At 38.5% G+C, this 23,836-nt stretch overlaps 1 long non-coding RNA gene and 1 pseudogene across 1 annotated transcript; one reads left to right on the top strand and one right to left on the bottom strand.

The window, feature by feature from the left end:
* Positions 1 to 11,585: 11,585 nt before the first annotated feature.
* LOC140688871 (uncharacterized) lies at positions 11,586 to 23,157 on the bottom strand. Its single transcript, XR_012063714.1, has 3 exons — positions 23,085 to 23,157; positions 13,647 to 13,823; positions 11,586 to 12,266 (listed from the first exon to the last, which is right to left on the bottom strand). It is a non-coding gene; the product is annotated as an uncharacterized lncRNA (long non-coding RNA).
* LOC116279542 (small ribosomal subunit protein eS7-like) lies at positions 16,460 to 20,949 on the top strand (annotated as a pseudogene).
* Positions 23,158 to 23,836: the final 679 nt, after the last annotated feature.

Genomic DNA, 23,836 nt, shown 5'->3' with positions numbered 1-23,836 from the left:
AAAAGAAGCAGTGAAAATTTTCTGGGTGAAAGGAATATTGGGACAAAGCTTTAGAGACAGGTTATCTACCAGTAAGTTCTGGCTAGGTGCTGGTGAGTAGACTCTGTTGGTTACAACAGAAGGCCAGTATCAGGAACAAAGGTGTAGATGTCCATGAGCCAGGAGTTTGGGGCCTCGAATTTTGATGTATGTGCTCAGCCAGACCACACTCACTAGGTGATCTCTCTCTTGCAGGGCTCATGTCCTCACTGAGGAGCCAGACATACACACTAATTTAATAACATATGGAATCATGTGAGAAAAATAGGTGATACTGAGCTGACCTTAAAAGATGCTCATAGGTAACACAAGGAACTATATTTAATATCTCGTAGTAACTTACAGTGAAAAAGAATATGAAAACAAATATATGTATGTTCCTCTATGACTGAAGCACTGTGCTGTACACCGGAAATTGACACAACATTGTAAACTGACTATAATTCAATAATAATATATATATATTATATATAGATGTCCACAGGCTAACATGACCAAGAAAGATTTCCAAGACTTCCAGTAACTTAGGATTTAAATTGATAATTCCAAAGGATTTAGAATTCGAATTAGCCATGAGAGTGAGAGGCATTACATGGAGGAAAAAAAAGGCAGTTTCAAACTACTTTTATTTTTATCTGTTTGTTAGTTTGGTCTTCCCACCCCTAGCAGTAATTGGAAGTCAGAGAATATTTTACTATTTGAAAATTGTATCCAAAGTATTTTCTACTCGGAGAGAGAAGAACACACACATGGTAAATTTTAGAGCCATGCAGTTAGTGTTTATGAAGCCCTCACTGCAGAGTATGTGCTCTCCGAAGTTTCATTGCTTTTTTTTTGCAATTAATAATTATTGATTTTTAAAATGTCACTTTAAGTAAATACTGAATACTTAAGAAATATAGATGGTGGCTGCTTATGAGATCTCTGAATACTTCTTTTCATATTCAAGAACCAATTAAAACTTCTTTTCATATTCAAGAACCAATTAAAGAAACAAGAAGTTTGTCTTTTGAGTACACTAAAAAAATCACTATTTAAAAAAAAAGAGATAATATTGGAGGACATGATTAGAAACTTATTCCTGCCAAGAAGATGATATAATGGTGTTCATGTACATATTAACACAGAAAAAAATTGACAGAAATCCAACACCTGTTCATGATTAAAACTCTCAGCAAACCAGGAAAAGAAAGCAATTGTTTCAACTTGTTAAAAAAAAATTAACAAAAACCTATAGCTAACAATAAATGTGACAATGAATATATATATGTTCATGCATAACTGAAAAATTGTGCTCTACTCTGGAATTTGACACAACATTGTAAAATGATTATAAATCAATAAAAAATGTTAAAAAAATACATAAATTGAGAGACTGGACACTTCCACCAATAAGTTTGAGGAGAAAGCAATGATGTTCTTTCTCACCACTCATATTCCATATCAGACTAGAAGTCTTAGCTAATGCAATAAGACAAGGTAAAAAGCATAACGGTACACAGATTAGGAGAGAAGACATAAAACTGTCTTTGCTGTCAGATGATATAATTGCCTCTGTAGAAAAACTCCAAAGAATTGATAAAGAAACTCTTGGAAATTAATAAACCGATACAGCAACATCACAACATTCGAGGTCAATATACAAAAGCTTTCCTACATGCCAACAATGAGCATTTGGAATTTGAAATTTAAAAAATACATGTATATGTATTATTTACAAGCTCTCACTCCTCCCAAATTGAACTGCTTAGGTATAAATCTAACAATATATATACATAAGATTTGTATATGAAAACTGTAAAACTCTGATAGGAGGAACCAAAGATGATATAAATGAAACATGAAAAGATATCCCATGTTCATGAATTGGAAGACTCGATATTGTTACGATGCCAATTCTTCCCAACTTGATGTGCACGTAAGACTCAATCACAGTCACGATCTCCAACAGCTCTTTTGAAGGTAGCAACGAATTGATTCAGCATTTGGATGGAAAGATAAATGACCTAGACTAGCCAACACAAGACTGAAAAAGAACAAAGATGGAAGAGCCACACGATCTAACTTGGAGACTTACCGAAAAGCTGATAATCAAAAGTGCGGTAATAGTGAAATGATGGACACATAGAATGCATAGAACATAACAGAGAGCCCAGAAATAGCCCTTGACAAGAGAGCAAGAGCAATTCAATGGGAAAAGGCTACTATTTTCAAAAAAAAAAATGGTACTGAACATATTTTTATAAAATGAACCCAGAAAGACTTTATATATTTTTGGAAAATTAACTCAAGTACAAACTTATAAAAATTCTAAAAGAAAACAGAAATATAGGTGATCTTAGGTTTGGCAATGAGTTTTCAGACAAACACCAAAAGCATGATCAGTAAAGGAAAAAGAATTGATAAGGTTATCAATTCTTCTTTAGTAACTTTAAGAAATACCTTCTCTATGAAAGACTGTAAGAGATTGGAAAGACAAACCAAAGATGGGAGAAAATATTGTAAAACATTTGTGATAAAGGATCATTACCTATAAAAATAACACTAAACACTCAACAACAGGAAAAAAAAAAAAACACAGTTTAAAAATGTGAAAGAGATCTTAATGGACACTTCTCCAAAGGAGATATGTGAATAGCAAGAGGCATTTGAAAAGATCTTCAACATTATTTATCATTAGGGAATTGCAAATTAAAATAACAATGAGATACTACTACACACAGTAGAATGCCTAACATCCAAAAGATCTGACAAGACCAATTACTAGTAAGAAAGCAAAGTAATAGGAATTCTCATTCATTACTGATGGGGATGTGAAATGGTACAGCCATTCTGAAAAGTAGTATGGCAGCATTTCACGAAGCTCTACCTGGTTTTACTAAGTGTTTCAGCAATTTCACTCCTTGTTATTTACCCAACTGAGTTGAAAACTTATATCCACATGAAAACATGCCCATAAATGTATAGAGCATCTTAATTAATACAAATAAAAAAAAACTGAACACAACCAGTCATTCCACTAGGTGAATGGATAAACAAACTAGTTCACCAGTAGTGTGGAATGCTAGTTAGTGATACAAAGCAATGAGCTAGCAAGCCATGAAAAGAAATGGGTAGATCTTAAATTTCCAAGTGAAAGAAACCCATCTGAATAGGCTACATACTGTATGATTCCAATTACATGACATTCTGCGAAGGTAAATCTATAGAGACTGTAAAAGGACCAATTGTTGCAGGGTTTCGGGGAGAGGGAGAGAGTAGAATCACAGGTGAATTTTTTTAGGATGGCCAAAGTGTTCTACATAAAGCCATAATGTCCATACTTTACACTACGCGTTTGTAAAACCCATTGAGTTTTACGGCACAAAAATGAATCTTAACGTATGCATTTCTAAAAAGTCAGTTATGAAGCTGGGGGAATCACAAGATGCAGTGTGGAACGTGGTAAAGCAATGGAACTGTACTACAAATGTATGACATGACCTCACTCAGAAGGGGAGGGGGAGGGAGCAGGGTGCTGACTTAAGTTGCTAGAAATGAAGGAAGTGTGTAACGTTTAGGCAAAAGAAACAATCCGTAAGTCCTGTACTAGCTGATAAAGTTGTTTCTCACTGGGATAACGGTTATCAGTTTGGATACCACTGTACCGTCCTACACAGCAGGTGTTCAATATAGAATTAAACACTTCAGTGGATGGTGCGTGGTGGAAGGTGGAGGTCCCAAGAGTGGAGGTAAGTAAGAAGAGGCTGGAATGACAATATTGTAATGGTTTAGAATTGGAGATATCAGTGTGAATTTATGTCTAGTTTAATATTGATACAGATAATTACATATAGACATATTTATAGATATGTGTATTTACATTGGCTAGGATACACATACATAGGTCCTTGCTCTGAGGGGACCTGGGAACAACACCCCTGTAGGAATGAACATACCTATTATCCACTTGGTTTCTAATGCCGTTCTCCAAGAAAAGAAGCAAGAGCTCATTGGAGAAATGGTTAAGAGTAGGATGAGGGCAGCAATTTAGAAGATAAGCTTAGAGCATCTTAGAGTGCCAGAGAGATGGGGGGTGCTCAAAAAAATACAAAGCCTACAATGATGGGGTGTTGGTTCAGAACCCTAGGAGTTCCTTGGGTGAAATCTGAAACAGGTCCCTGTACACAGAGGACAAGGAGAGAGGGAGGAAGACCACTACAGATTGGTAGGTGGTAGTTTTAATAAACACCTAGGGGTCTTACCTATGAGACCTGTCTTGGATGGTCACAAGACAAGCAGACCTTTTCATCTGCCCACCAGAATCTTAAACACTTACATAGCCAGACTTCCGTACCCACAACCATGACTTTTATATAAGGAACTTAAGCACCCTTAGATTTTGGTATCTTCAAGGTCCTGGAACCAATCCCTGGTGTCTACCGAGGTATGACTCTATGGAGCTCTTAAGGAAGTTTGGTTATGTATCTAGTCCAGATGGTCTCAACAACACATTGCTCTCTAGAGGTAGCGTTCTTGAAATGACTCCATGCGTGAGAGTGCTGGGCAGAAGGTACATTGCAAGACTAGGGGAGGATCGAGGGGTCCCTGACTGTCTGGGTCTAGCTCTCCAGGTCAGTTGCATCCTCTCCATAACCTCCTCTTAGCTGGGAGCATGTCAAAGGGACACAAGAACCAACTGAAAGCCCTCAATAGCTAAATCTGGAACAATCTGCACAACAAAGTAAATAACTCAAATTATACAATAAACACCCATGAGTTCATACTTATGTAAATAAAATAGTAAACAAATGGAGAGTAGGAGATATATTCCATGCAGAATTCAAATAATGTCTGTAGGTATTCTCCCCCTCAAAGAGATGGAGCGTAACTCCCTACTCCTTATGTATGGGCTGCACATAGTGACTTCCTTCCAGAGAACAGTATGTAAAAGGGATGAGAAAAAAGAAGTAGTACTGTTACATTGAGGAAGTCTGACAGCCTCTTCTTCAGCCAGGAGATCAAAGTCAGTAGCAGCGATGATAAGCCGTGTTGAAGGAATGCGTTCTTGATGTGACGTCCTGAGAATGACACGTCACCTCTGTGTTTCTTCTCCTCCCCAAAGCCCATTAACTCCGGTCTAATCATGAGAAAAATCATTAAATCAGCCCAAGTTGAGGAACATTCTACAAGATCCCTGACCAGCAATCCTCAAGGTCATCAGTAACAGAGAAGGTCTAAGAAATTGTCATGACCAGTTGGAATCCAAGGTTGAATGATCACTAAATATAACTTGGTATCCCACATGGGACTGAGAAAGGACATGAGCTAAAAGCCAGGGAAATATGAATCACATGCAGACTTTGGTTAACAATAGTGTATGAATATTAATTCACAAATTATCATAAATGCACTATAATAAAGTAAGAGGTTAATAATACAGCAAACTGAGTAAGAGGTATATGGGAACTCTGTAGTACCTTCATCAATTTTCTATAAATCTAAACTACTGTAAAAAGTAAAGTCAATTAAGAAAAAAAAATGCTTGACACGTGTTTGTCTTAGTTGGGAAGGACCAGAATTCTCATGAGTTCCCACTCACTGTCTCTTAGTGTAGAGTGATATGCTAAGCGCATATGCAAATACACACACACACACACACACACACACACTCACACACACACTCAGTTAGGAGAGGTAATTACAAAAGAAAGCGCAATAAGAATGGGAAAGCATCCAAGACCTCTTGTATTTTTTTACCTACCTCTCCATCCAAGGAACCCACGCAGTTCATCTTCTATAACATCTGTCATTACCCCCTCCCCCCAAAATCAACTTGTAAGTCAGGTTTCCTGCTTTCCATTTGAATGTATTTCTGTACAGCCTAGTGTATCAAACCATTAATGTTCCAGCTCCCAGAAAGGTTTATTTCTTCATTTCTCTAGAACACCTAATATTAGAAACTCATTGACTTTATGGGAGTTCTTTAATACTTGGATAAGAAAAGGAAAACATGTCTTGCCCTAGGCCAGAAAATAAGTGACAATCTGCAAATTTAATATAAAAATGATTAATTTTCATAGATAGCGGTGTAGTCTAGTAAAACCTTGTAGATTTGCGCTATTAAATAGGTGAAAGAAATAAAAACTTAATGAAAGATTTTATTTATAGAAGTTTTTTTTTTTAGTATACAGTAAGAGTGATGTTGTTCTAAAGCTGGAAGGAATTTTTGACACAGGTTTTTATATTTTAACAAAACAATGACATACTTGTCTATTTAGAGGAAGGGGCCAATTTTAATGAATCCATTCATTTTATCTATGTAGTTAAATGGGAAATCCTTTGGTCTTCACTATGAAAAGAGCTAAATAATTTTCCATTTTAATATTATTAATTTAACTTAAAAAAGTTAAATAAGATCTAACTTTGGTTCAATAAGAATAAATAACAATAATTCCAAATAAGTAGAGAGTGAAATTTTTCATTTCGTCTTCATACATTTTCATGGTGTGCAGGAGCATTTCAGTTCACCCAGTTCGTTGACATTAACCTTCACAGTGTATTCATTCACTTACTTATTGATTAATTTCTTCAAAAAAAAAACTTTTTTGTTGAAAAACGAAAACCAAAACTAAAAACCTTTGTTCCTCTCTTATAGAAATCATTCTACCCAAGGGGAAAATGACATTATAAACTAGAGAAGGTTAAAAAAAAATAACGTTATGTGAGATGTATCATGAATAATATTTCAAGACAGAGAGAAGTGATAAAGATTTTATTGTTGATTTTATTTACTTGTTTATTTACTTACTCTATTCTTGTTTTATTCACGTGGAGGCTGAAAAAGAATTATGGAAGCACAGTCACAGCCCTTTTAATTTGTCGAGTGCACTTGGTCCATTAGAAAATTGCCTTATTGCTTAGAGCATGCATAATCAGATTCATTTTTCTCACTACGGGAAAGTAGATTTCTCAATACCCAGCAGGTGCATTGTCTTTCACGTACTGAGTGAGGTGGGTGGGTGGGTGCAGCATAATAAGGCATACGTATGTTTGTTCTTTGTCCCTGACCTAGAGCACCTAAAGCTTTTGGAATTTCCTGAGTGATAGTAAACATAGAAGCATATTTTTGTCTACTGAGGCAACTCTTTGTGGGTTCCTGGATAGTTTCAGGATGGAGGCTGTTGGTCAGAAAACACAAATCTTAATTAGGGGCCTGGAACTTTTAGCCCCATTCCCCTAACCTCTGGGAGAGGGGAGATTCTGGAAGGATGGCACACAGAGAGAGCATGGAAGCTTCACCCTTTTTCCCCCCATACCTGACCCTGTACATCTCTTCCATTTGGCTGTTCCTGAGTTGTATCACTTATGGGAAATTAGTAACAGTAACTAAAGTGCTGGGAGCCTCTCCCAGCAAATTATCAAACTCCAGGAGGAAGTTATAGAGAATTCCTGAGTTATAGAGTACGATTCAAATATATGGGTGGCCTGAAACTTACAATTGGCATCTGAAGGGGAGGGTCTTAGTCTTGTGGGACTGAACCTAGTAACCTATGGGATCTCATCCTAACTCCAGGTAGAGAGTGTCAGAATAGAATTAAATTGTTGGGCACCACGTTGGTGTCAGCGAATTGGAGAAGCGGTGTCAGAAAGAGGGGGGAAAAAAACAAAAAAACCCCCTCTCTGTTGGTCTCCTAAGAACCCAAAAACAACTCATCAGTTAATCAAAAAGGTGCTTGATAGCTTCTGGGTCAAAAATTTTCTAGATATTACGGAGGATATAAGTTAGTTTAGATAAATCCCTTTAAGGAACATCTAGACAATTCATGTCCTTGAAAATATATTTGACAAGAGGGCTAATTTATTTGAATTGCCAAATTAATGGCAGAGATGATAAACATGATAGAAGTTCCAAACAGGTGCTAGTCAAAATCATAAAGAGATGACCATTACACAAATGTTTCCTGGGTTCCAGGACCAGGGTGTGACTCTGGCTTGCCTCTGGGCAGTGGGGTGCACAGTCAGGAGTGAATCTCCCTGTTTCTCCAACCAGTGGCATCATCGTGGGCCTCTCTTTCCTGCCATGTGGACCCCACCGAAGTCTTCTCAGTTTCCTACCTCTTCATAGATAAGGGGATGTTTCCTGTTTCATCCACATTCCCTCCACATCCCTTTACATACACCCCCCCCCCACACACACACACCACACACACACACACACAACACACACCCCCCCTTGAAAGACATGAAGGCAACATTTCATTGAATTTTAGCAATAAAATCTGAATCATACGAATTAAGAGAAGAGGAGAAAGAATTGATGAGGGCAGTCAGACTTTAAGCTCCTAATTCAACTACTTCTTTGCCTTTGGACTATGGCGGGAACTGTGTGTGTGGATGGAGTTAATGCTTAGAACCGGAAAATTCTCCCCTGTGGGTGTTTGATAAGCTCTTGAAGAGTCTGGTCCATGCCTCCTCTTTAGTTTTGTCATTAAAAATGGTGCCTGGATTCTTAAACCCCACATAGAACGCTGCCAACCTAATGTCTGCATCACAATTGCCTTGAGCAAGAAATAAACTCTTAATGGTGTTATGCCGCTGAGATAAGAAGTGTAATTGAGATTTATAATAAGAAATGTATTTGGTCTTCATCCCTGTTCCTGGCATAGAACTTGTCTTTTGTGATGTTAATGAAGAGACTTTTGGAAAGCACCCAAGGATGGGGACTGGTTGTCAGTGTAGCCAACCCTGTGATTAGAGGTTTGAAACTTTCAGTCCTGTCCCCTGACCTCCAGGAAAGAGAACGGGGCTGCAGATTGAGTTTAATCACCAATGGCCAATAATTTAACCAATCATGCCTACGTAATGAAGCTTCCATAAAAAACCAAAAGGTCGTGCTTTGGAGAGCTTCCAGGATGGTGAGTGTGTGGAATTGTTGGGACCGCGGTGCACCCAGAGAGGGCATGGAAGCTCTACATCCCTTACTCACACCTTTTCCCTATGCGTCTCTTCCATCTGGCCATTCCTGGGTTACAACCCTTTTTTTAATTTAATTTTATTTTTTATTGAAGTGTAATTGACTTATGATGTTAGTTTCAGGTGTACAGCAAAGCCATTCAGTTATAGATATACAAACATGTATATATATATATTTTTTTAGATTCTTTTCCACTTAAGTTTATTATAAGAAATTGAATATAGTTCCCTGTGCTATAGAGTAGGTTCTTATTGTTTATTTTATATATAGTAGCGTGTATCTTTTCCTTCTGGCCATTCCTGAGTTATAACCTACTTTATAAGCTACTGTAACTGATTAATCATACCCAAGGAGTGGGTCATGGGAATCTCCGATTTATAGCCAGTCAGTCAACTAGAAGCACAGGTACAAACTTAGACTTGCAATTGGCATCTGAAGTGAGGTCAGTCTTGTGCGACTGAGCTCTTAACCTTTGGGATCTTATGCCATTTCCAGGTAGAAATTTTCAGAACTGAGTTAATTGTTTGGTGATATAAAGAGACACACAGCAGAATTGCTGTCAGAATTAGAGTGGTTTTGTTTGTAATAGAGGTTAGTGTTACAAAACTAAGAAGTAAACTGATAAGAGAAGCTAGGTATTGTCATGATAAAAATCCCCAAATATTGTGGCATTAGTTCAGTGTTAGGCGCTAGGAAACAAGAAAACACACAGTAATCTGGTGGCAGAATATTTGATAACACCGCCATGTGCAATGACTTGGAAGGAAGATCTTGCCCACTGAGCTGTGGCTGTAGAGAAAGCAGTTGGAAAGATTCAGTGGCATAGTGGGTTGGCTTCTTGCTAATCACAGCCTTTAGCAAAGTATTACATGGCAGAGGAGAGTTCGGGAGAGAACTGGCTGGTTTTCAAACAGAGGTTGAAGAAGCAGCAAATCCAAAAACAGGGCTTTAGAGGGTTGGAAAAATAAAGTGCACCTGGAGCCTAACAGGAAAAACTGTGGGTAGAATGATCAGCATGTGAGACAGTCTAGAAAAAATACACCTAGAGCCTGCAGATATTTCAGATAAGTTTACTGTCAAGGAATTCAAGCCTGTTTAGGTGGTCAAAGTCATTAAACAACTTTGGGTGTTCAGTTGCGTTATGAAATGCATTTCCCATTATAAAATGAATGTTTTGGGAATGCATGTACATGACACCAATTCTGATGTGTGTTTTGCTTTAAAATGTATCTTAAAGATCTTCCCCATTTAGGACGCATAAGTCTTTCCTACATTTCTTAATAATTGCTCCAGACTCAGAGTAGAGCTATAGCATAATTATTGATCCTTTATTGATAAGCATGTATATTGTTTCCATTTTATATCTGTGACAAAAATACTTACAATGAGCAAGCTTGCAGATCTATCTTTGGACATGGGTCTAAATATTTCTGTAGGCCAAAATATTAGAAATAGAATTGGTAAACCAAAACCTTACAAATACGTAGGGTTTTTAAAATTTTTAATTCCAAAAACTAATACCAAATAGCCATTAAAAATATTATCAATCCTCTTTCCCCAAGTAGTGATTCTAGGCATTCAATTTTTGATGATGTGAAGCGTCACACACTTCTATTCCATGCAGATGTTTGCACCAGACCAAGCAGAAAAATCAGAAACACATGACTTGCTCTGATCATCCTTCTGCTTCCATCAGACACTGGCAAGGGTCATTCATGCTGCTTTGGATTCACTAGTTGCATGTGTTGTATTTATAAACGAACCATTAGCTAGATGCACGGCTAGATTAGGAGTGGGGATTCCATTTAAGGGTTAGCTCATGATGCATATTGGCTGAAAGAAACCAGAATGAACAAAGGAGCCCCAGACAGTGCCAGGCATTGTGGAATTACAAGGAACTAGTTCTCTGTATTAACATATATAAAATAAAGAGTTCAGACAAGAATTGGTATCAAAAGTCTCTTCCAACTGATGGATTCTTTGCTGGGGAGCTAAGATGTGTGATGCTTAATTTTATGTGTCCACTTGGCTAGGCCATGGTGTTTGGTCAAACACTAGTTTAGTTGTTTCTGGGAGGGTATTTTTTTATATGAGAGTGACATTTAAATCAGTTGTCTTTGAGTAAAGCAGATTGCCCTCCCTGATCTGGGTGGGCTTTGTCTAATCAGTTGAAGACTTGAAGAAAGAATAAACTGAGGTCCCTCAAGGATCCAGATGGCTTTTGGACTTGAGCTGGAGCTGTAATATCAGGTCTTTTCTGGGTCTCTAGCCGACCTGCCTACCCTGTGGACTGTGGACTTCCTGGCCTCCGCCACAGTTGTGTGAGCCAATTTCTGAAAAGAAATCTCTCTCGATTGACCTTTCTCTCTATTTCTCTCTGTCTCTCTTTCACACACACACACACACACACACACACGCACTCTTGCACACACATTCTATCAGTTTCATTTCTCCAGAAGACTCTAATAAAATATGTAAAGTAAAAAGAGAAATTTAGTAGGCAGAAATGACAACTGTTCTGCCCTAATGCAGGTCAGGAAGGTGAGCTATCAGGTTAGGGTTGAGTAGCCAGAGAAATAAGCCCCAGAAATACGGGGCCCATGATATATATTTGAATTGCCAAGGCAGTCGGCCACAGGATTCATTTTGATTTTGACATTAGGCTGGTATGTACCAATCAGATTTTTCTCTATTACATGGTCCCGTGTGGGGGTTTTATCAGGTGAGCTAATTCATATTATTTACATAAGTCGAGACTACATCACAGTCTTTGTGACATAAAAAAAAAATATTTCTCCTAGAAATTTTCCAAAATGCTTATGATCCCAATTCTATAAATTGCCCGAAGCTTGTTTTTTCACTTTTTTCTTTCATGTTTTCCAGCTCAGGATTGGCTGCACACACACAGTAGGAGCTTAATAAATAGACACGTTAAATATTCCTTGAGGAATTCTAGGAAGAAGGCACAGGGTTAGGGGCCTAACCTCCAAGTCTTCTGATGCCGAAAGCACTGCGTTTCAATCAGAGAGGTGTCTCTGGCGTGTGCTCAGCCCCAGAGTGTTGGTTGGACCAGCAGTAAATCGAGGTCACCCCTCAGCATCCTCGTGGGGTTAGTTCTGGACGGTTCAGAAGTAACGTGATCAAAGACCAAAACACGCTCCACTTTCACAGAAAGGGAACTTGGTGACTTTCTTCTGGTGGAAACACACTCCCTTAGGCGGCGAATTGAAACGGAAGGCAGATGGAAATGTCTCTGTGGGTTCAGCTTCATCTATAAGACACGAGAAATGACAATTAGACGAACTTGTGAAGCAGACGGATGCGGGTGTGCATACACACTTTCACTGAGGTACAGATCACAACAACACGATCCCACACAAATCAAAGGATGCAGTCGAAGTACCACACATAGTTGCATTAAAGAGGAGCATCTTGGCCTAATAATTAATAATTATTTTCACCATGAATCAAATACCTTTCAGTTGCTTGGAGAGAAATACCATTTCTTTCAGTCCTGATGAGGATGAAGCTTTGCTTCATTTGACCCAGGGTGCTTAAGATTTGAACAATAATGTGTAATATAGAAAGTCTTTAACAGCAACCTTTTCCATTCTAACTAGTGCGTAATATTGGTTTTGCAATCATTTAGTAATTATGTGAGGAGGACATATTTATTACAAATTATTGATTTTATAATTATTGCTGCTGGTGTTCACATTATTACACAACGGAAATCTTTTAATATACAATGCTCTTCACCCTCAGCTGGGGAACAGATAGTGCAATGCAATTTAGAGAGTAGCCAAGAGTAGATTTTTATCAGGTTTTTTTTTTTTTTGGCCAACCAGCTAAATGGTTTGCTTTCTGAAAAATATTGCTAATGGTGCTTAAGCAGAGAGGAATGTCCAATTTCAAGGTCATTCCTGGCAGTTGATTACAGTCCCCCAATGAACACAAGGTTCCTATTTAACTGTTAAGTTATTTTTGCTGCACTCATTGCTGGGAATTAAAAGTTATGGCTGTAAATTTGCTGCCAGCTAAATAGACATCAAAGGCCACAATCATACACTGGATCATGACACATGAAGATATATCTCTTAGGAAATTGATTTTTCTCCACGTGCAAGGCAGCTTTGCATCACTCTCTCTGTGGAGTTTAGCACAGGAAATGTCTGGGCAGGCCGAGTGTAATTGTCAGCATAGTTTATATTCTGGGCTGAGAACTCCTTTTATTTATTTATTTTTTCCCTCCGTGAAGATGTGCAAAAAAGGTTGTCTAAGCACATATTTTGATTTCATTTGCCAACGGATTGTGAATAGCTGATTTAAGGTCACTGTCAACCCCAAATGGGAGAAGATTAGGTCTCTGAAGACCAGAAATATTAAAAAGTCTGCCCAGACAATATTTGCTTCTCCCCAGAATTCAAAATTGCTGATTTCCACCCCTGCAACATCCCATGGAGTTTTGTAAAGGCTGTAAGTCTATGACGCTGTTTTAATCCATCAGATTTTCATTGTCCTGAGGAGAAGAGCATCAGATAGAATTCTATGGGCTTGATTAGTACTTTCCTCTTCTGGATATTGTGTTGCTATTACAGAGGGATCCATATTTTTTTTTGCAAAGAATTTAAGTTGTGTCTAAACAAAACACCTGCAAAATCAAATCATGTTGTAAATGTATGCGGGTGGAAATGCTATTTCTGGGCTCCGACGAGGGACAGCTTTGTAGTCCTGGGCACCGTGCATTTCACTGGTGTGACTGGATCTCATTGTTAGAACCAACCATTGGAGACAGGAGACTGGCCGACCCCAGATCCCCTTCTTTTATCTGCAAAGAGAAGCTGGTTATATTTCATGTGGAAGTGACATTCCAAATTCACCAGCCTGGCTTTTAAAGGCTTCTAAAATCTCACCCTAACTTTACTTTTCCAATTTCTCTCTCCCTCTCCTCCTCCTTCTCCTCACACTGTGGTCAGGCTTAGCTGCTCAAGTCCCCTGATTAAGGACATGCTCATCTCCATCCCTTTGTGGGGCTACCATCACTTTAAGTGTCTTTCCCTCCCTCTCTCTCTTTCTCTCTCCCTCCCTCTCTCGTATTCATTTGCTGTTGATCCTTCACATGCCAGTTTGAGACTCAAGTCCTTCACAATTTCTCTTCCTCCCCTTTCAGTCTGTACCACTGTACCGCTCACTTAGACTGAGTCATATTCTAGTTTTTCTCACTGTGCACCTGCTTCATGCGTTGGTCTGCAATGATTTTCTCAAGAAGAGGAGACTCTTCTTGAAGACGATAAAGCTCTCTGCTCCTTTGTGGACACACAACTGGGACCACAGGAGTGTTCACTAAACACTTCGTAAATTAAATGGAATGAGATTTATTTCTGAGAAATGGGATTCTGGCAGTGACGAACATGGACAAAGAACCACTTGTGAGAGATCCTGCCACCACATACCTGTTCCGTAACTTGACACAGTGATGACATCTTTATTAGCTACACTTTAGTAACTGTCTGAGGACTTAGGAGACAGCCCCCTTCCCAACTTAGGATGAAGGAAAAGCACCTGAGATTTATTGAATATGCCAAGTACTGAGCGAGGTGGCAGATATTATCCATTTTACTTAAGTCCTAAAGTAATTCTGTGAGGTAGATATTATAATCCCCATTTTATAGACGAAAGAAATGAGATTCAGAGAAATTAAGTCATGTAGCCAAGGTCATAAAACTAGCAAAAATGCCAGCAAAGATTTGAATTTTGATCTTGAGATCTGTATTTAATTCCACACTGCCTTCCTTGATATTCCAGCAATGTACACGAGGGGCTTTGTAAATGTTAAAGGGATAAATATAGTTTAAGGAAGTTTTCAAAAGGGAATGTCCTTTTGTTCCTATTAATAGCATCTTCATCATCCTCGCTCCCTCCAGTGATGTCCACCCTCATTTCCACCCATCCAAACGCTAAGAACCTTTCAGAAGCCAGTGTCACTCTCACCTCCAGAATCAAATCTTTTCTTACTACTTCAGGCCACGCTAATCTTGTTGTCCCTTCACCACAAATTATTACTCTGTATCTCTGTTTATGAAACATTTTAATCTTGAGTGGTTTCCTCAGTCAATTCATAATTAAACTCAGGTCTCTTTCAGATTAGAGGTGGCCCGGGGACCAGACTCATGTGCTGAGGACCGTTTTATAGTAAGTGAGCTTTGGAGCTGGGTGATTTCTGGCTCTGGCCAAATTCAACCTTCTTTTCCCTGTGGTATAGATCCGTGCATGGAATCCAAACCATCTTACACCACACACACACACACACACACACACACACACAGACTTCTAAAGTGAGCTCAACCATCTAATATACTAACTCAGAGTCCATTCAGTTCAGAGTCATGACTCCAAAAACAGCAAGAAGGGATGGGCTAGGTCTGCAGCCCACATGGAGTATTTGATTGTACAGTTATTGGATTGTGATTCCTCGCAGTATCATTTAGTTACTTGAAGTAGAATCAGGGCCATAAAATTTCATTCTTTTTTTTTTTAAAGTGTATAGAACTCGAAACATTACCAGAAACGTAAGAGGTATTCAAAAGCTGTAAATGGCTTAACCAAGGTACCTGCCACTATCCCCATCATGGTTCACGTCAGTAGACAAGTCCGTATGTAGACGTGAATGAAGGCCTCTCCTTGTACCATGGTGTTAGTGAAGATAGACTTCTCATGGGGTCTCCTCAAGTAGAAATAAGGAATGGGAGCTTTCTTAGTTGATTCCCAAAATATTTGACTATCAGAAACAGTGGGGGAAATTATTAAAAGCTTGGATTTCTCTATCCCATCTCATGTTAATTTAAGCACAATCGTATGGACAGAAGTTTTGAATAAGGAAAGTAGGACCCATGTTCCAGCCCAAAAATGAGTTCAATAATGGGTTTTCCTCAGCTCCTGTGAAAGCTAAGAAGGTCTCAGTTGGAAAGCACTGCTGATATCCATCATAATTTCCCTAAAGCTTGTGGTTTTCTTCTCTGTGGCAGAGAAAAGAGTTCAGCCCTCACCACCTCTCCCCAACCAGAGAGACAAACCCAGCTTAAGTGTGATCTTATGGGATTCTCTAGAATATAGCCCTTTTCTCTTTCTCCTCTTCTTAGTCCCCTGTGTCAATGAATTCACTAATTTGATCCACATTTATTTGGTACCTACTGTGAGTCAGGCACCCTTCAATGTACTAAGGATATGGAAGAAAAAAGAATGTGTAAAAGGAAGTTTAGATTCTACTGGGAAATACAAAAACAAAAGTGAAAAAAATATGCAAAAATAAATTTTGAAATCCTGAAGGAAAAAAAAGGTAAATCTTGTGATGATAAGAATCCAGGGTGATTGCAGAGAGAATTCCCTGGAATAAATGGGGCTCTTTTAGATTTAGTGGTCAGAAAAGGTTTTTTCTGGAAGTGGCATGAAAGAGGAAGACATAAAATGCCTGGGACTCCAGAGTCCAGACAGAGGACAGGGTTCCACGCAGAGAACAGAAGGTATGAAAGCTGTAAGGTGGGGACAAGTTCTTGTGGTCCTCAATTAAAAGGAAAAAAAAAGTCTAACAGGCTAAAAGAGGTGGAGAAGGAGATAATGGTTTGAAATAAGGTAGGCAGGTCCAGATGATAAAATGCCTTGCGATGACAGAAAGGAGCATGGGTTTGGTTTGAAGTGTAGTTGGAAGCCATTGGAGGATTTGAAAGAAAGAAATGGTGTGATCTCATCACCTCCAAGAAATACATTTTGAGGAATATAGATGTGTGCATTTACATATATGTATATACATATAATTATGTATATATTATATAAAGATATATTTCATGAAGATATTCACATACTTGTAGAGGTTTCCAAGGTAAAACCCATAGCCGTTTGGAATCTTGTAACATTTCTGATGAAGCCGTTTTGCTTGGATTTATGACAAAATGGAGCATGGATGGCTTCCTTTCATTTACACAGTTTCTAGAGCAGCTTATTACCATTGTATTTTCCAAAATAGATTTTTATTTTCCCATCTTGTAAAAATGTGATTGTTATTTATGTACCTTTCATTTGTCTCCAGATGTTCAGCTTAGCGACAGTCAATCAAACTAATGAATTATGAAATGAAACTAATAGTAACTCAAGTTTCCCAAATCACTGGGACAGAAAGCAACATAGAATTCATTTCTGGAATTCCAGGGTGGCGGAGCTCCCCATGCACAGCTCGACTCAGTGTCAACCCCCTCCGGTGTGAGAGCTGGGTCATCCTCTGGGGCCTCACATCCATGGGTCACAGAATCGGCTGCAGGTTGCGGTGCTGGACGTTTAAGACTCTAGTCTGACACTTCTTCTTGGGAAGTGGGGGGCATTCATGAGAGTTACTATGGAAACAGAGGATGACTATTTACCTCAAATTGGCACATATGGCTATTTTTTAAATCTGCTGACATTTTAATCAACCCACTTCCAAATAAAGATATCACTGAATCTCCTGTCTGGGGCACAGAGGCATGCTAGATGTCATCTAACCAATTTCCCTTCCCTAGCTAATCCTGCAATTGAACAAGCCCATTCAGTCTACACTGTACAAAGCTTTTCTCAAAAAACTGTATCTTTGCTTGTCTTTGAAAATACATCGCACAATCTTAACTACTTCTGTCAGAGTAGCTATCTTTCTAGGATGATAAGTGAAAGAAGAGGTAAATGGACAATTTGTCATCTTCAGTTCTGCCATGTTTTGCCAAGTTCGCCAGACTGTGTTACCTTGGGTAAGTCCCTGCACCTCCCTAGTGCACAGTCCATTCATCAACAGAATAAGGAGATGGGGTTAATTGACTTCCAAGGGACAGTCTTCCAAATACTGTTCTTTTTGCCTTGACTGTTTGTTTGCTTCCACCTGTCACATATTATAAGGCTGAGAAAAGGGTCTTCCTAGCCCTAGGAATTTTATTACAGTCTCTCACATATATGAAGGTTACGATAGATGTGCCACTCAATATTTTACTTTCCTTTAGGGCAAAATACTGCGCTTACTTTCATTAGGTTTCACAATTTCAGCCAACGTTGGATCATGAAAGTAGGAACACCAGGGCAGGCAGACGACGATGCGGTTACAATGAATACTTCCACCTCTTGCCAATCCAGAGAGCTTCCGGAGCCATCATGAGAGCTGGTGATTCAAGTCAGTGCTTCATTTTTTTTTTATTGCTTTTCACTTTTTATTTCTGTTTATCTCTTTTTAACGTATCCCCATGCTCTTTAACTTTCAGACGAAGTCTTAGTTTGCCAAGCCAAAGAGCCCACTTGCAATATTAAAGGAGATCAATACTATTTTGGATAAATTCACACTATCCTTCTCAAAATGCAGGGGTTAAAGCAAGATTAAGTGTGGTAGCATAACTTTTGATTATCTGTGTGACATGATTTAGTAAAACAGCAGATCATTCAGAAATCATTCATATTTGGCCTTGAGATATATTAGAGGCTGCATCTTTGATCTCCCTTTCTAATTATGTTTTGCTTTGGTCTAATCTTAAAGAAATAATTTGCATTCCCAAAGCACATATCAAGTAACAACCGAGAAAAGGGACTTAGAAAAAGGCAAGGCAGAGAGAACCAGGGTAAGCTTTACAAATGCCGTGGAGAAGTCATAAAGCAAGTGTGTATACAGAGATTCCAGATTTCATTAAATTTCCCCTTTGTTCTGTAAGCCGACTTCTCTGTCTTAAAATTCTGTCCATTCCTCTCCTCCTCAAAACCAAAGTCACTGAAGATCAGTGAATAAACATGAATTTGGGAGTAGCTTCTACAAATGCAGAGTCGTAGAGAATGCACATGGAGGAACAGATCTCTTTGTCATTTAGAAGCTTCCAATCAACGCTGACCCATGAACCTAAAACGTATTCAGGGTAGAGAATAAGAAATGACAGCACCCCCAAAATATCTCAGAATTATTCGCTGTTTGATTGTTGTGGTGCCGAGCATCCTCATTCTAAGAGTAGAAAGGAAGATCAGTAAACACTACAAAACTGAGAGCTTTAAACAGGGGCGTTTGAAATGGGGTTTTAAGTCTGAGCAAGATTTGAATAAATGGAAAGAAGAGAGAAAAACATTTCAGATTCTGGTGTCCAGAAAAAAAAAAAAAAGAAAGTTGGAAACCCAGGAAGCAATACAATTTATTTTACCCATAAATTTCAAGTAAAGAAACTTGAATCAAGATTAACTAAAAAACTGGAAATGAAAGAGAGTGAACTGCCCCAGACAACAGTGGATGTCAGTTGCTGAAATTCACTGTCTTCTTCCAGTTAAGCACAGTAGCTGGATTTAAAAGAATTCTGAAGTCTAACAACATTTGAAGTTCTGTGCTAGGATAGGGGCGATCAAATCCCATGCTTTAGGGCATCAGATTTTTGCTGAAGGGCCCTAGTAAGGATTTTTACCCAGTCTCATTGTCACGTAACATCAAGAAAAAAGCTGTGTTCAAGATCAGGTTACTGATGTCCTGTGTGAGCACAGCCTTAGACAAAAAATACATTTCTACGGACTTTGACGTATTTCCACTTTCCCACACCTCAAAACTCAGAGAATCCCCCAACACCTCTGCCTGCTTAAATCCTCGTCATCTGGACCAACTGGAGAAGTGATGCCAGCAATGGGAACCTCGCTGCTTTTCAGAAAACATGACGGTGAATTACGCTTCTCATACATTTCACCAACTGCCGGTGACGATCCTATGAGATGTTTAGTTTTGTATGCGGCCCAGGAGTAGGGACAAAGAATGAGGACAGGGATGAGGTGGGAGAGGACTGGAGGAGTGGATAAAAAGAAAAATTAAACTTCATACTCCCCTATCTTCGGACAACTTACAGATGACTTGCAGAGGCAAGGTAATGGCACAAGACACACATGAAAATAAAAAAAGATGTAATAAAGTGGGGATAATAAGAGACAGTAAGGTAAGTCTGAAGACAGCATGGTATGAAATAAACTATAGGTTAATATCAAAACATGTGGAGAAGACACGGTGACGGTGAAGGAGGAAATTACTTCTTTCAGTGGCATTATTTAGTGACAGGAAGGGGAGCGGAGGAAAGGAGGCCAGTCTATGCCAAGATGAGGACCAGGCAGGCAAGCATGTCTGGGTCCCCTACTTTACCAGGTGTGTATCCATCATTTTTCTATGAGTTAAGTATTTTTATTCTTACTTTACAGGTGAGGAAGTCGAGGTGTAGTGAAGGTGAATCAATTTGTTCAAGACGACACGGTTATCTAGTTGGTAAAGTTAGGTTAAAACTTGGTTGTGGCTTTTCACAAGTGTCTGCGGAGGCAGCCAGTGCTCCCTGCACTGCCAAGGCCAAGGCCCAGTTCAGCTCCAAGTTCAGCTCCAGTGTGAAGACTTGAAGCCCAATGGCAAGAAACCAGAGGAGTTTGAGTCCAGCATCTCCCAGGCCCTCCTGGAGCTGGAGATGAACTCGCGCCTCAAGGCCCAGCTGAGGGAGCTGAACATCACAGTGGCCAGGGAAATTGAAGTTGCTGGTGGTCAGAAAGCTATTATAATCTTTTTTCTGGTCCCTTAACTGAAATCTTTCCGGAAAATCCAGGTCCGGCTAGTGCGCGAGTTGGAGAAAAAGTTCAACGGGAAGCACATTGTCTTTATTGCTCAGAGGAGAATTCTGGCTAAGCCAACTCAAAAAAGCCATACCAGATACAAGCGAAAGCATCTCAGGGCTGCACTCTGACAGCCGTGCAGGACACAATCCTGGAGGACCTGGTTTTCCCAAGTGAGACTGTGGGCAAGAGAATTCGCGTGAAACTGGATGGCAGCTGCGTGAGAAAGGTTCATTTGGACAAAGCAGGACAATGTGGAACACGAGGTTGAAACATTTTCTGGTGTCTGTAAGAAGCTCACGGGCAAGGATGCTAATTTTGAATTTTCAGAGTTTCAACTGTAAACAAAAATGACTAAATAAAACAGTGTTCACAAAACAAACAAACAAACAAACAACTTGGGTTTGTCTAAACCCAAAGTTTTTGCTTTTCTCCACTCACGTGGAAGGCATGGGCTGATTCTGAAAATGAGAACTCTATCTTGAGATGACTTTTGTTATAATCAGAGCTCAAGATGATTCCAGTTAGATCTTCACGGCATGAGAAGAGAAGAGACAGAGAGAAAGAGTGAATGAGACAGAAACAAAGACAGACACAGAGAGAAATAAAACAGAAACAGAGGAAGAGATTTTTTTTTTCCATGCTCCTGTCTGAAGGGCTCCAATGTGCCTCTGAATCAAGCTTATGATCTACTTAATGCATCCCTGTCTCATCATGTTATATACATTCGTCTCCTCTTTTGCAACATCTTTCTCACCCCGCTTGACTTCCATCTTGAAACTTCCACTCGACTTATTTCCTCCTCACCTTTTTCTACTTGGAGTGTTCCTTCTGCCTTAGTTTCCTTTAACTCATCTTTTAAGAACCAAATGAAAGTTTATATAGTCTACAAAATATTTCTTGTTCCTCTTTGTTAACCTTGGCTGGATAATAATAATGTAAAAAGTATCCTATTCTTAAAGTGAAAAATTCTGTTTTAATCCAGATGTTCGCCAATTTCGTCCCCTAGGATGACGGGCTTGGGGACAGGGAAAAAGATGAGAATGCAATGTGTCCTGGGACTATTTTGAGAATTCCCCAAATAAAAGAGAAAGCATTTCACAGAGCACCAGTAAGTCAATAGGAGTCGGGCAGACTTCTATGATTAAGGAGAACAAAATATCACATATTAGATTTCATTTACAAGTATATCTTTGGTTCATTTCTGTACGTGGAATTTAAAATATCAACCATTTAGATAATTCAAGCTTGGTAAGTAAGCACCCAGGGTTATATCAATTTTCTAGCTATTTTGGAGAATGTGTGTATTTCTTCTTTAATTATTCAGTTGATTATGTCAATTGTACAATTCATTTAGCCAGTGTAGACTGAGTCTCAAAGTTTTCACCCAGAGCCTGTCACTCACTTCCTCAATGACCTTGGGCAAGTCATTTAATTTCTCCACATATCAATTTCTTTGTCTGTAAAATTGGGATAATAATCTTGACCTCGCAGAGAGGTTGCATGAATTAACTGATTAATGATTATAAAGCAATTTGAAAATACAGAACGCTATATAAATGCTAAGTATTGTTATTAAGCAAATCAATTCAGAAAATCAAGATAATGACATTTCTTTTCAATCTATTTCTTAAAGTGCCTAATGCCTTTGCATCTAACTTCCAAGTTGTAAAAAAGCAGTTTAAATATTTATAACTTAAATTTTCCTAGTTTAACCAGTTCCTACTACAGACCATGGAGAGAAGGAGAAAAAAGATTTCTTGAGCTGGAAACCTGAACTTCTCATTCGTTTTGATTTTTTGTTTATCTCTAGTTTAATTTATTTAACTAGATTTAAAAAAGTTTATCAAATAAGTATGTATATTTCTAATCTATGTATCTATCTAATTTATCAATTTACAGGAATCCTGGAATCTCAGAATTAATGTGGACATTAAAGGCTTTATATCCCAATTTCCTTGTTTTATTGATGTGGAGAAATGATTTGTTCATGTTTATATGGACAATCTGTGCCAGAGCTGGCTTCTGTTTTCAGTCCTTGGCTGCCTAGCGTTCAGATGCATAATGGAGAAAAAAACAGGAAAATCATGAGGCCAGACTTCAGGGATCTTCCTTGGAGAGACTTATGAAATTAATAGCTTTAAAAATGATGATTGATGAATGTGAACTTTAAAAAAAATCACATGAAATAATTTGGCCAATTCCTAATTTATCAATTGGAGTTTGTTCATGTAACTTCAGAGATAAATAATAATAATAATAATAATAATAATAATAATAATAATAAAAAACCATTGTGCAGCTTCAAATTTTGATTGCCTTTGCACTCAGTTAATTCTGTCACTTTTCCTTAAAATCAGGTGAACTCAGGAATTAGATTTCAGATTGTATATAGAATACACATTTTAAATAAAGATTTACAATTTAGTACAGAGTATTGATTATCAAATAGAATATTCCAGTTCTCTGTTCAGCTCACCTGAGTAGCATCGGCCAGTCTCTCACTGGGGCATGGTTCCCTAATCCACTAAATGAATTGTCAGCGTAGAAACCTGCTAGAATCTCTCAGTGCCAAAGTTCTGAATAGAGTGATGATGTCTGAAACCGGAGTCTAGAATTCCTCAGATAGACAGTGGATTTTGAAGAGGTGGTCATAGACAATAAATCTGATTGCAAAACCAGTCACACTTTAAACCAAATGCTCATTTGAGATTTCCTATCCTCAACGAATGCATTTGCAGGATGTTAATGATGGAAGGAATATCAGAGATCATTTCGTCTGATTCCTTCTTTATGCTGAGAAAACTGAAGTCTGGAAATATGAAGTAAATAGTACAAGGTCACAAAGTCAATCAGGGAGGAAGCCAGGTATAAAGCGCAGGTTTTTTTTTTTTTTTCTGTGAATCATAGTCGACTATAGTTTCTTCTAAGTCGTTAATTAAGATGACATGGAGGTAAATGACACTTTTATGTTAAGGTTAGAAGTTTCATAAACCAAAAGGATAGTTGAATCTTTAAGTATTGCTTCTCCTGGCTGTCATCTTTTCGTTCTTTGCATGTATTTGTTCTGAAGACAGCTTTTAAAGGAGGACAATTCCTTTGAAATAAGGCACAAATGTCATAGCATCTAAAATACCACCATCAGTACCCACCCTTCCTTTTGATGCCTGTTGATAGTAGGTTTTGTGCATTTTTTGCTGGATAAGTTGGGAGACGTCAGTTGTCTGCTTC

This window comes from Vicugna pacos, chromosome 24 (assembly GCF_048564905.1).
Source record: "Vicugna pacos chromosome 24, VicPac4, whole genome shotgun sequence".
Classification (NCBI taxonomy): domain Eukaryota; kingdom Metazoa; phylum Chordata; class Mammalia; order Artiodactyla; family Camelidae; genus Vicugna; species Vicugna pacos.
This window is presented reverse-complemented; position numbering and strand designations above follow the sequence as displayed.